General features: G+C 38.2%; 1 protein-coding gene across 2 annotated transcripts in view; it reads right to left on the bottom strand.

The window, feature by feature from the left end:
• ZNF475 (zinc finger protein 475) overlaps window positions 1–13,791 on the bottom strand; it is a 131,010-nt gene extending 117,219 nt beyond the window's left edge. Inside the window, exons 1-3 of one of the 2 annotated variants that reach the window (XM_040444323.1) lie at window positions 13,435–13,791; window positions 6,533–6,656; window positions 329–446 (exon numbers count right to left, since the gene is read on the bottom strand). The gene's annotated coding sequence lies outside the window, so the exon portion shown is untranslated. The remainder of the gene's footprint in view (window positions 1–328; window positions 447–6,532; window positions 6,657–13,434) is intronic. The other variant, XM_040444319.1, reaches the window with a different exon arrangement.
• Window positions 13,792–13,964: the final 173 nt, after the last annotated feature.

The raw sequence follows: 13,964 nt of genomic DNA, 5'->3' as shown, positions 1-13,964 counted from the left end.
GATACAAAAGGTGCTGAAGTGTTTCTTCTACTGTCTTACTCTTCTAATGAAACTATTGTGAGGAATGAGAGCATCGGTTGTTTCCCATGGTTGGGCTCAGAAAGTGAAGTTAGCTGTTGAAGTTCATTGGCTCTCAACGGCATCTTTTGATATTACAATCTGAAGATATGGGTTGAAGGATTATGGTAAGCTAACTAATGTGTCTTCTTTTGGAAAAGCCTCACACTTGCTTCTCTAATAATGAATAAGCACTCTGTGTGTGTATGTGTGTGTGTGAGTGTGTGTGTGCAACTTTGTCAACAATGCATTTTTAATTTCTTTGGTTTACCTTAATGATCTTTCACCCCAAAGAACTCTGATCTTTCCTGTTCTTCTCAAATCTGTGGTAGCTTGTTTTTCACTGTCTGAATTTTCTCATTGTAGTAATCAGGCTACAAACTTATCTTCTGTGAAAACAAAAGAACAGTAGGTACACTTAGATAGAAACTTATTTGTCTCATTTAACAGTCTGCGTGAAAATAATCCAAAACAGAGAAGCGGTTTTAGTGTCAAAGACTCAAGCTTCTTGTATCCTGTTGCCCAGTCATGATGGGGTTTCTGCCTCATGGTCTGAAGTGGCTGCTCCAGTTCCCCTCATTACATCTCTGATCCAACCAGCTGCAAGGGGAAAATAACAAATAGAAGACATGTGCCTCCCATTAAAAGCCATGTAAGCCTTTAAAGACCATTTGCCAGGTGAAACTCAAATTTTACTACTAAATAGAGAAACGAAGAATGCACTCTGCCACACACACTGGTCAACTGGCTCAGAGGGGTTGTGCCTGTCCTTCCACAACAGAGATTTAAAAAAAAAAAAACAGCCCCAGATATTGTCCTTTTAGATGCATTGGTTTATTTGGACTACTACCAGTGCCAGAATAGAGGTAAAGATGATTCACAGCATAGCGCCCTTTCTGTCTGTCACTCTGGTCTAGCTACCATGGACCTCATATCTGTACTAAGAGACAGGACTATAATGAAAAAAAAAATGAATAAAAACTAATACAAGTGAGATTTTTGGGATTCCATGGCATTTCTATATCGACGCTAAAAGCATCCATAACAATGAGAAGGGGCATTTGTATTAACTGCAACACTAAGAGGTTTGGTTTAGGTGCCATTGCCCTTTACATGTGGCAGTGCATTTGGCTCAGCAATTGCAGTATGGTGGCAGGAACACTTCTAACGTGCACTTTTGAAAGAGCTCCTTCTTTGTTCATTGTCATTGCCATAGTGATCTGGAGCAAAAGAGATGATCACAGATGGCACATTGAAGTCAAAAGATTTGGCTGCAAAACACAGTAAGAGTTTCCTGAGAACTTTCAGGACTACTTTGGAAGAATGTGATGGATGCTGGCTTTTCCACATAACAAGGGGAGTGTAGAAAGAAAAATCCTGATTTGTAATTGTCCATTTTCATTCTTGCTTTGACTATTACAAGAATGTATTCTTCATTCAAAAGTCCTCACAATTCCACATCTCCCAATGATGGCTAAATCTGTATGGTTCAAGCCCATTTGATCCCATCTTCCACCGGTTAATGCTTCCATGATAGAGAGATACATTACTCTCACTCCATTTTCATTGGTCAGAGTAAGTCATCATAAGTCACAAGAAGATAGGGAATGAAAGAACTACAACATATCCACAAGGAAGAGAACCAGAATAGTCAAATGACTGCCATAGTACAGTGGATTGCAAGTATCGTACGATAAGACTGGAAATACTAATCAAGATCATGGCTGTAGCCAAATTGAAGCTAAATTACTCCACCTAATTTTGGTGCCAGCAATGAGGTGGGAAACAAAGGCAAAAGAAACATTTCCTTGCTACTTACAGCCCATTGATGAGTCTTTGAAACAGGAGAGTGACCTTCCTCTAGGAACTCAGCTGTTTTGATGTTAATACTTTGCTAAAGGCAAAAAGCAATCTTAGCTTAACATTACCCCAACCTCCAGGATCCTGTAACTCTCTTTTAATATACAGAAATTCCTTTGGGAACCTCCTTTATCTCTACCCACCAAGATATATGTTGGCAATCATCCTTCAAGTATATGGCCCACTGATAAACATCTGAAAGGTCTCATGGCTAAGGTTTTATTAGACAGTAATAAATGACATTTTCCAAACAATAGCTAGCTCCCTCAAGGTCCCGGAAACCCTGCTCCCAAAATTCCTTAGAGACTTACGTTATCTCTAATCTCCCAATCTAAAGTATATAATCAGTCACCTGTCATGACGTCAGTGCAGCTCTTTATGACAATGGGTCCCGTCCCTGTGCTTTCATAATACCACCTTTTTGCACTGAAGACACCTCAAGAATTCTTTCTTGACTGTTAGCTCCAAACCCCAACATTCCACATCAGTAAGTCATTAATCACTACTCTGCCCAGCTAGTGCAACTCTTCATGACTCCCTAAGATACAGGGTGTGCCTCCTGAGGCATGACCTAAGAGTATAAAGAAAACCATGATTCTATTGATCCACATTATGATGAGAAATTAGCCATGCAACAAAAAAGGTCTCACACTGATGTTTTAAAAGAAGTTATATTTCCAAGGTATTTTCTACTTTCCTCTAGAATGGCTATGCCGGACAGGGCTGGGATTAGGAAAATTTGTGAGTAGGGTATGATTTGGAACTATTTCATCATCATTTTGGGGTTAAAATCTGTCCACTCTCCACCCCTGTTTCCCAAGTCTTCCAGAAGTCTAATACCCACACCTGAGCTTTCACATTCCAAAGGGAAACCCTTATTAGGGACTGTTTCTGTCTCAAAAGTCACAATCAGAATTTAACTCTACTGTGACCTATTCTTTAAGGACACAACTCTTTGAAAAAATAATTTATTATAAAGTGTTCACAGCTGAAAGGAATAGAAATATGAAATCCTTTCCTCTAATAAATTTACAAATTAATAAGGGCTTTCAATATTTTAAGCCAAAGGAGAAAGAAACAAGAGGAATTTCAGTCTTCAGAAAAAGAATTATGGGAGTTCTCTTTGAACAGAACTTCCCTTGGGAGTTTCCCTCAAATCACTCCATAGACCTTGAAATGATCATTAAAAACATAAATAATATCTTTTAAAATTCTTCTGCTGTTACAATAACCTAACTGATACCATCTGATGCTGGCAAGGATGCAGTTTAACTGATTTCTAATTCATTGCCTTATATTAGAACAGGGATACTTTTGTGGGAAAGAAAGCTTGGATTATCAACTCAATAGATAAATCAAGGATTAAATCCAATTATTGATGATTGTTAAAACAAATGCAAAAGAAATGTTCAAATATTCCTACATGCAATCCCCTCTCCAGGCACACTATTTTCCTTTCCTTTTTTTATCTACCACATGTGCTCCTTGCCTATTGTTCTTTCATGTGCCATTATCTCTGCCTGAAGTACATTTACCCTCTTTCCTTATACCACCTTAGGTTTTTGTTATTTCCTTATTTATGATTTATATAAATATTATATCTTCTAAGAAGCCCTACAAGACTTTGGGATTAGGGGATGAGCCCTATCTATGTATTTCCATACGACATCTATTTCCCCATTCAGAGTACTGACCAGTCTGTAGACTGGTCCGTAATCACCTATACTAAAGAAAGCTTCATCAAGATAGGAATGGTGCCTCCCATGGTCGTTGTCAGCCTTCTTGGTATGTCAGGAATACTACTTGACATAGTGCCCAAAAGGACACATTGAGTAAAATTAATTAATATATTTCACATTTTAGAAAATTGTCTCTTCCCAATATTCTAACTGGCTGTACTGTACCCTTGCCTGATGTTAGGGTTCTAAAATTTAACTATCTCAATAAAGTACTAATAGATATGGATAGATTTACTCTACTAGACATGGATCTGGGCAGATTGATATACTGTCTATAAACAGATAAATAATTCCACTGTTAGGTTAAGCAAAATATGTAAAAAGGCTGTAAGCACAAAGACGCTCCTAGGAGTCTTCTTTATCAGACTAAAATATTAGATGTATTCCAAATGCTCACCATTAGGGGATTATTTAAATAAATTATAGTGTGAACCACTGAATAGAATAATATGTAGCCAATTGAAATGATGGCTATGAAAAAAAAGAGGGCTGAGAAGACTCACAACATGGAAAAGCCATCTAATAAAATGTTAACTAACTACAAAGTAAGATACTAAACTGTACCAACATCATTATTTTAACTGTGAAAACATGCATGTAAAAAGAAATAAAATAAGGATTGCATTAGAATGGTTTGGCTGTGGGTTATTTTCTTCTTTAGCCCACATTTGAAATTCATGCGATGGGGCCCCTGGGTGGCACAGTCGGTTAAGCGTCCGACTTCAGCCAGGTCACGATCTCGCGGTCCGTGAGTTCGAGCCCCGCGTCAGGCTCTGGGCTGATGGCTCGGAGCCTGGAGCCTGTTTCCGATTCTGTGTCTCCCTCTCTCTCTGCCCCTCCCCCGTTCATGCTCTGTCTCTCTCTGTCCCAAAAATAAATTAAAAAACGTTGAAAAAAAAATTAAAAAAAAAAGAAATTCATGCGCTTATGTTACTTTTCTAATTAAAGTATGTACTAAAGGTATTTGTGATTTTAAACGCCAATTATTATGTATTGTGGGTGACGAAATAGGAGTCTGAGTAAAGGTTATAGTTGAAAGTTTAAAAGTTAAGGTGCTAAGACTGCAAGCTACTATTGACTGGATAAAAGTAGACAATTTACTTAATGTGACAATTTTTTAAAATTTTTAAAAATGTTGATTTCTTTTTGAGAGAGAGAGAAATAGAGTGTGAGCGAGGGAGGGGCAGAGAGAGAGGGAGACACAGAATCCGAAGCAGGCTCCAGGCTCTGCGCTAATAGGGCAGGGCCTGACGGGGCGGGGATCGAACTCACAAACCATGAGATCATGACCTTATCCGAAGTCAGGCACTTAACCCACTGAGCCACCCAGGCGCCCCTTAATGTGATACATTAATAGAAAATAAATTATTAGTCTAATAACAAAGGTTCCTTTTGCAGACCTCTTTTTCCAAGACAGAATGAAGACAATTGCATTACTTCCCCAGTGAGAACGAAAACATACCAGGAAGGTGGCAATTTGGAGTCACGAGAGGAAAATGCTTGGGCATGTGTCTTCAGAAACAGAAATGGTATGTTTTCATGTGAAACACCTGAACAATTGGGTGCCAAAAAAAGCTGAAGAGATGTAAAGGTAGAACAAGCAAATAACTAAACAAGGGAGTGTTTCAGAAAGGAAATACCATGCCAGGCCTTGGCTCAAAAGCACAAGTCTTTCTGCGCAGGGAAGGGTTCACAGCATCTATTAAATGCACAGTCAATCACAAAAACAAAATCCATCTGTTTAAGATTAACATTCGTAGTAAACATTAAGGAAGGAATGTAGAAGGCAAATACATATTGTGAAACAAAATCTACACTCCTGGAACAAGTAATACTTCCTTTAAAACAATTGCAGTGCTCCAAAACTGATTCTTTATACAAAAAGAAATAACAATTAGATGCAGGACAGTATGTTAGCAGGGCCATATTCAGTATTTCAGAGGAAAGAAGATTAAGCCCTAAATCAAGCACATGTTCCCATTGTATAAAATGCCAAACCTCCTTAGATGCAACTGACAAAAGAAAAACATATATACCTGGAGTGTATCCGAAAAATTAGAAACACAAATCGCATATTTTAAAACCATGGCTTAGAGATCTATTAAATTATTTGGCTACTCTAAGAAGTTATTTATCAAGGAATTCAACACAGAATCATGATTTACTAATTTATATTTGGACAATGGCATTGAATAAATGTAGAGGCATATATTTTAAAAGATGTATTTGAGAGGGCGAGGCTGGCGCAAACAGAATAATAAAGGCCAAATTGAGGGTTGTTTTTTTCTCATTTTTAAAATATTTTTATGGCTAAGTTTCATGCACAGGGACACAAACCATACTAGATATTTAGCAAGTGGAAAGAAAAAAAAATTTTCCTGTTTTTTATATTCCTGTTTTTAAACTATTGCTGTTTTTAAATATCTTTGCTGAGAAACATATTTTAATAAGTCTGTCCAGTTCTGAAAAAGTGGCCTCTTGGTCAATAGTGAATGGTCTGGAGCTGTGCTGTCCAATATACCACATGTAGCTACCAAATGTAAATATTAATTAATTAAAATTAAATGTGACATTTTATTCATTTTAAGTACTCAATAGACACATGTGGCTACCATATTGCATAGCTCAGGTTATAGAAATTTTCCATCACAGAAAGTTCTACCGGATAGCACTGGTCTGGGGTGAGTTTGAGACAGGAACTACACGACAGGATCTTGGCTTTGGGGCCAGTAAAACTTTAAAGAAGGGGTAATGAGATCTAAAAGGAGAGGGGGTGAAAGCAGCACTGTGGAGGGGAGTTCAAGTCTTTATTTTAGAAAAGAGGGCCTGCTGGTTATAGAAGTGTCTAGGGTAGGTTTATAAACACAGATACCTACCATTCACTGTGAAGGGCTCCACGCTGCTGCACCCACATGTGTGTTCCAAATCTTTGGGAAATTCTCCTGTACACACAGCCTTGGGTCAGTGGTATTTAGAAAAGCAAAAGCCAGGGTCCATACACTGCAAGTCAGAAGAGAAGAGATTAAAACTTCAGTAGAAGTAGGAATTTGAGATCAGAGGTAATCAGATCTCTGATCAGAGACAGAGATAAAGATCAGAGATCATCCCCCTCCTTATTCCAACCTGCCCCCAAGTAAGAATCTCCCAGAGAGGTTTACATCAATTATCATTTAAAGTTTATTTATGTTTGAGAGAGAGAGAGAGAGAGAGAGAGAGAGAGAGAGCGCATGTGCATAAGCAGGGGAGGGAGAGAGAGAGAGAGGGAGAGAGAGAATCCCAAGCAGGCTCTGAGCTGTCCGCACAGAGCCCAATGTGACACTTGATCCCACAAACCATGAGATCATGACCTGAGCAGATATCAAGAGTCCGTTTCTCAACCGACTGAGTGACCCAGGTGCCCCTACATCAATTATCATTTAAACTAATCAAAGGATAGCTGACTCCAACTGATTCCAGAGTTATTTTGATTCATCAAGACAATGGTTATACATGCACGAAAAAAATTATAAATTACTATTCCTTTGTCTTTATTTTTCTGGAGACAATAAACATTTTATTAGCCATTAAGATGGGTAAAGAATCCAAATGTACTCTGTTCTGTTTATCCAGCCCAGAAAAGGCTTAAGTTAAAAAGAGCTAAAGATAATGTTTTTGAGGGGGAAATTCCTTGATTGCCAATGAGAGATTGATTTTTGGAAACTGCTTCTTAGCCTTGTTTTATCTCTGTCTGCTCTTTGCTACCAGTTTCAGGAATGTTCAGAATAGAAAGGGTCTTCCTGCAGAGCCTCCTTTTTGAGGGAGATGTTCTAATTCAGAAATAAGGCTTCCATCATGAGGTTTCTGGGCTGTCAATACCAGAAAGGGCTTTTGCTTTTTGGTTGGGTTCAAGAGTGACTATTCTTTTTTTTTTTTTTTTTTTTTTCCAAAAACCAATAGCATCCACCATATTAAGCAGGAATTTCATGTTTATTTGTGGATTTTTTTTAAAAGCCTTTTGGTCAGCCCTGCAAATAATAGAGGCTTCCAAAATTAAAGGAATACCAAAATAACTATGGCATTTCCTCAGTTGAACATAGAATGGTTTCTTCAGAGCAGATTTGCTGCATAAACACTGAGCACTTTCCCTCCAGTAACATCTGTGAACAAGTTTACCACTTGGGACAATGAAGGACTAATAACCACATCCAGACACGGGTAGGCACAGGTGCTCCAACATGTACCTCCATTCTAGTTCCAACAGGTGGGCGATTTCTGAAGAAGCCCTTTAGACTTGGGTCATACTGTGTGGTTGGCCAGGGAGAAGGGCCGTCCACTGGCAGGGTTGCCAGCAGCAGCATCTAAAGTGACTGACTTTTTACTGGCAGAGAGCACTCCCTGAACATATTGACTCTCGGAACAGAGAACATCAGCCCAACAATTTATTAAAAGCAATTGTGTGTTTCCTAGGCCCAGCCAAACATTTGGTGCATGTTATACAATCCTCCAAGACCAAATTTCGGGCCCACTTCTTTCAAGAAAAGCTGCCCCAAACAGCCCAGATGATGATGAACCTCAGATTTCTCATGGCAACCATGGTCTGGAATGTTCCCGGGACATTTAACCATGTAGTGCCTTAGGAGAAGTACCTCTTCCATCTGTAAAGAACAGTTATTCTAAATTTGTATTCTACTTAATTTCTCTCATTGAAAACTTTTGCTTCTTACCTGTAGCTACATTTCCCACTCTTTGATGACAGAGATGACTTTTTACACTTATTTGTGAGTTTGTCTAATAATACTCAGCAGGATAGATTATACTTAATTGGCCTTAATATATTTGTGTTGATTTGAAAACAGAGTTTTAAAATGGCAATTTAGAAAAAAGCATAAACTCTTAGTCCATTATACACTTTGGGTAGCAAGATGACATTTGTCTAGCACTCTAGTAGGACAGAGGAAAAGAAATTAATTTCATTTTTTAAAATGATTGTTTATTTATTTTGAGAGAGACAGAGAGCATGAGCAGTGGAGGGGCAGAGAGGGAGAAAGAGAGAATCCCTAGTAGGCTCTGTGCCATCAGCATGGTGCTCAACATAGGGCTCGATCCCACAAACCATGAGATCATGACCTGAGCTGAAATCAAGAGGTGGATGCTTAACAAATTGAGTTATTCAGGTGCCCCAAGAAATTAATTTAATTTTTATTAAAATTGAGAAGTTGCTGGGTATGTAAAGGAAGACAGAACAGTAATGCATATATCAGAAGTTTCAGACTAATCATCTGAGGTACTAGCTGGAGGAAGCCTACTGAAGCAATCAGTACTTGAACACCTTCTACCTAGCTTTATCACTAATCACCATGCTAGGGGCACTTGGGTGGCTCAGTTTGTTAAGTGTTTGACTCTTGATTTTGGCTCAGGTCATGATCTCATAGCTCCATTCTTTTTTTTTTTTTTTTTTTTTTTATTTATATATGAAATTTATTGTCAAATTGGTTTCCATACAACACCCAGTGCTCATCCCAAAAGGTGCCCTCCTCAATACCCATCACCCACCCTCTCCTCCCTCCCACCCCCCATCAACCCTTAGTTTGTTCTCAGTTCTCAACAGTCTCTTATGCTTTGGCTCTCTCCCACTCTAACCTCTTTTTTTTTTTTTTTTCCTTCCCCTCCCCCATGGGTTCCTGTTAAGTTTCTCAGGATCCACATAACAGTGAAACCATATGGTATCTGTCTTTCTCTGTATGGCTTATTTCACTTAGCATCACACTCTCCAGTTCCAACCACGTTGCTACAAAAGGCCATATTTCATTTTTTCTCATTGCCACGTAGTATTCCATAGTGTATATAAACCACAATTTCTTTATCCATTCATCAGTTGATGGACATTTAGGCTCTTTCCATAAGCTCCATTCTTGAGATTGAGTCTCACCTTGGGGTTCTGTGCTGTCAGCTGACAAAGCTGGAGCCTGCTTAGGATTCTCTCTCTCTCTCTCTCTCTCTCTCTCTCTCTTTCTGCCCCTCTCCTGCTCACTCTCTCTCACTTGAAAATAAATAAATAAACTTAAAAAAAAAAAACAGTTAATCACCAACTTATAAATGAGACCCTCTTCTCTTGCTTCCTAATATCCGGTATTAGAGGTTGATCATTTTGTAATAGCGTGTTAAAATATTTTTGCTATTTACAATTTTTGATTGTTTATCCATTATTAAATTTTGAGTGTTCCTTATATATTTTGGATATAAGCCCTTTATCAGATAAATGATTTACAAGTATTTTCCGCAGTCTCTGACTTGTCTTAATTCTCTTAAAAGTGTCTTTTGAAAAAGCTTTAAATTTTTAAAATTCTAATATAAATTCTAGTTAGTTAACATACTGTAATATTAGTTTCAGGTGTACAAATTCAGTGATTCAATATTTACCTACACACGGGATGCTCATCACTACAAGTGGTCTCCTTAATCCCCATCACCTATTTAACCCATCCCCCCCCTCCCCCCCACCTACCTCCCCTCTGGGTACCATCAGATTTTTCTCTACAGTCGAGAGTCTGTTTCTTGCTTTCTCTCTCTCTCTCTCTTCTTCCCGATGATCCTTTGTTTTGTTTCTGAAATTGCACATATGAGTGAAATAATATGGTATTTGTCTTTGACTGACTTATTTTTCTTAGCATAATACTCTCTAGCTCCAACCACATTGTTGCAAATGGCAAGATTCCATTCTTTTTTTTTTTTGGCTGAGTAATATTCCATTGTGTGTGTGTGTTTGTGTGTGTGTGTGTTTACTACAACTTTATGCATTCATCAGTTGATGGACATTTGGGCTGTTTCCATAATTTGGCTACTGTAGATAAAGGTTTTTAATTTTGATAGAGTCAAATTTATCAATTTTTTTGTGTGTATGAATCCTGCTTTTGGTGTTGTATCTAAAATAACTTTGCCTAAACCAAGGTCAAAAAATGTTTCCCCTGTGTTTTCTTCTGGAAAATTTATAGTTCTAGACTGTACATTTGAGTTCATTTTTGTATGTGGTGTGAAATATACATTGAAATTTATTTGTTTGCATATGGATAGCCATTTGTTCAAGCGCCATCTGTTGAGAAGATAATTTGAATTGTGTTTGTATCATTTTGAAAACCAACTGACCATAAGTGTGTGGGCTTGTTTCTGGACCATCTACTCTGTTCCACTGATTAGTTTATCTATATTTAAATCAATACCATATTGCCTTGTTTTCTGGAGCTTTATAAATGTTCGAATTGGGTAGTGTTGGTCTCCTGATTTGGTTCCTCTTTTTCAAAAGTGTTGTGGCTGACTCTTTCATTTCCATATGAATTTCCATATGAACAACTTCTCAGTTTCTACAAAACCACCTGCTGGGATATTTTTGTTGTTGTTTTGTTTTTTAGATTCAGTGCAACTATACATTAATTGGGGCAAATTAACATCTTTATAGTATCTTAACATCTCCTGAGCTGTGAACAAGCAGTATCTCTCTGTTAATTTCATTCTTCTTGAATTTCAACACCATTTTATAGTTTTCAGGACTTATAGTATCTAAAGAAACAGGAAATGATACTGTTTGTAATTTTGATCATTGATGGATTATTGCTAGCATAAAGAAATACAATTGATTTCTATATATCAATTCAATATTCTGCAGCTGTGTTAAACTTGTTTATTATTTCTATAAACTTTTTTTTGTAGATTCCAAGAGATTTTTTGCAAAGATAATCATGTCATCTGTGAATATCATTTTATTTCTTCCTTTTCATATTGGATGCCTTTATTTGTCTTGCCCTGTTGAACTGGCTAGATCCTCTAGCATAATGGCGAATAGATGTGGGGACAGTAGACTTCCTTGTTTTGTCCCTTGTCTTTGGGGAAACATTCAATATTTCCCCATTAAGCGAGATGTAAGCTGTAGTTTGTTTGTTCTTCTGTAAATCCCCTTTCTCAGGTTGAAGAAGTTCCCTTGTATACCTGGTCCATTCAGAGTTTTGAGTATTTTTTATTTAGTTTTTAATCAGGAATGGATATTGGATTTTTCAAATGACTTTTCTGCATCTATTCAGTTGCTCCTACATTATTTGTTTTGCAGTCACAAATTTTCGGTTGTTTTCAATATCTCTCTCCGTGCTTTAGAGTTAAGTATTTTTATGTTTCCAATTTTCACTCCTTTTTTTCTGCTTATTACTTATAACCTTTTGTTTTGTTATTTTACTGGTTTCTTTCAGATTTATAGTATACACCTTTTACTTATCACATTCCACTATCAAGTATTCTTGGACAATTTTATGTATAGTTTAAAAACCTTAGAATAATACATTTCATTTCTCCCCCTGTGGTCGTTATACTATTGTTTTCATACATTTTTCTTACACATCTATTACTCTTTAAATAGTTATTTATTTATTCATTCATTCATTCATTCATTCAGACAGACAGAGTAATAACACATGAGCAGGGGAAGGGCACAGAGACAAAGAATCCCAAGCAGACTCTGTGCTATCAGAACAGAGCCTGAGGCAGGGCTCTATCTCATGAACTGTGAGATCATGACCTGACCCCAAATCAAGAGTTAGATACCTAACTGACTGAGGCACTTAGGTGCCCAAACAGTCATTATCTTTTAAAGATATTTAGGGGCGTCTGGGTGGCGCAGTCGGTTAAGCGTCCGACTTCAGCCAGGTCACGATCTCGCGGTCCGTGAGTTCGAGCCCCGCATCGGGCTCTGGGCTGATGGCTCGGAGCCTGGAGCCTGCTTCCGATTCTGTGTCTCCCTCTCTCTCTGCCCCTCCCCTGTTCATGTTCTGCCTCTCTCTGTCCCAAAAATAAATAAAAAACGTTGAAAAAAATAAATAAAGATATTTAAATAATTTTTAAAAATATTACATACTTGCCTCTATATAATTGAACCTTTTCTGGTATTCTTCTTTTATGTATATCCATATTTCCAGCACTATTATTTTCTTTCTTAGGGTCTTGCTGTAAATTTTTATATTATATGGGTCTCTTGGTGATGAATTCTTTCAGCATTTGTACCTTTTAGACAGTTTTTATTTTACCTTCGTTTTTGAAAACTATTGTGACTGGGTATAAAATTCTAAACGAACACATTTTTTTTTTCTTTCCAAACCTCAAAGATGTTCTATTGTCCTCTCACTTGTATTGTTTCATTAAGAAATGTGGTGTAATTCTGGTCTTTGTTCCTAGTTAGGTAATGTTTCTTTTCTTTCTCTGGCTCTCAAAACAATTTTTTATCACAAATTTTGTGCCACTTATGGGGCTCCTGGGCGGCTTAATCAGTTAAGCATCTGACTTTGGCTCAGGTCATGACCTCGCAGTCCATGAGTTCGAGCCCTGCGTTGGGCTCTGTGCTGACAGCTCAGGGAATGCAGCCTGCTTCCGATTCTATGTCTCCACCTATCTCTGCCCCTGCCCCACTGTCTCTCTCTCACAAGTAAATAAACATTAAAAAAAATATTTTTAAATGCTGTTACTCAGAGTTGAGTCTAAAAGCAAATTCTTTTGAGTCTTTTGTGAAATAACAGCACTGAGATCCAGACCTTGTTGAAATAGAGTTTTTAAAAGTAAATCCTAAACTTCCCTTTATGTATAAAGAACAAAATGTGAAGGTCTGAGCATATTTATTGTAAACCATAGTAAAGCGAAGGATGAAGAATGGTGTGAGGGAAGGCTCAAACAAACAGAGTAAAGGAGAGATTCTTCCAGTTTGTATGCATCAGAGCCAAGAAAGGTCGAATTGGGTAAGGGGTCATGGCCAAGTATTCCAGCTTACCTCTTAGGGTCAGTGTTCCTGGGCTGAAGTGGAAAGATATCAAACAGGTCATGGGATGATTCAAGAGCTGATAGTCTCTGTCCACAAAACCCGTCAGGGAGAATACATTCCTTAGCAAAGCCCCACATCGACTCTGGTGAGAGAGTAACCGCGAAGGCTGAGGGAAGGGCCTTGAGCTGGCTCACAGAATCCTGCACCCTGCCATATTGTGTGCAGAAGGCAGGCAAACACTCTGGAGTTTCCCAGTGGGACACTCATGAACAAGACACACAGACCCAGGAGACTGTGGAACGGGGGTCACTGTAAAATAAAGACAATGGCTACATCCATGATCACTGGCGTATGCATGTCAGCAGAACACCACAGCACTAGTACAGACAAGACCCACTCCAACTCAGCAGACACCACACACTTTCCCAGGAACAAGGCAAGATGAGGGCATCTGAGCAAAAGCTGGTGAGAAAGACTGCCCTCCTCCAGTGTTCAAAGGCTGCTTTAGCTTCCCCTTATATCCAGATGCCAGTGTGGGC

This window comes from Herpailurus yagouaroundi, unplaced genomic scaffold (genome assembly GCF_014898765.1).
Source record: "Herpailurus yagouaroundi ecotype Mexico unplaced genomic scaffold, PumYag 192, whole genome shotgun sequence".
Lineage (NCBI taxonomy): Eukaryota > Metazoa > Chordata > Mammalia > Carnivora > Felidae > Herpailurus > Herpailurus yagouaroundi.
This window is presented reverse-complemented; position numbering and strand designations above follow the sequence as displayed.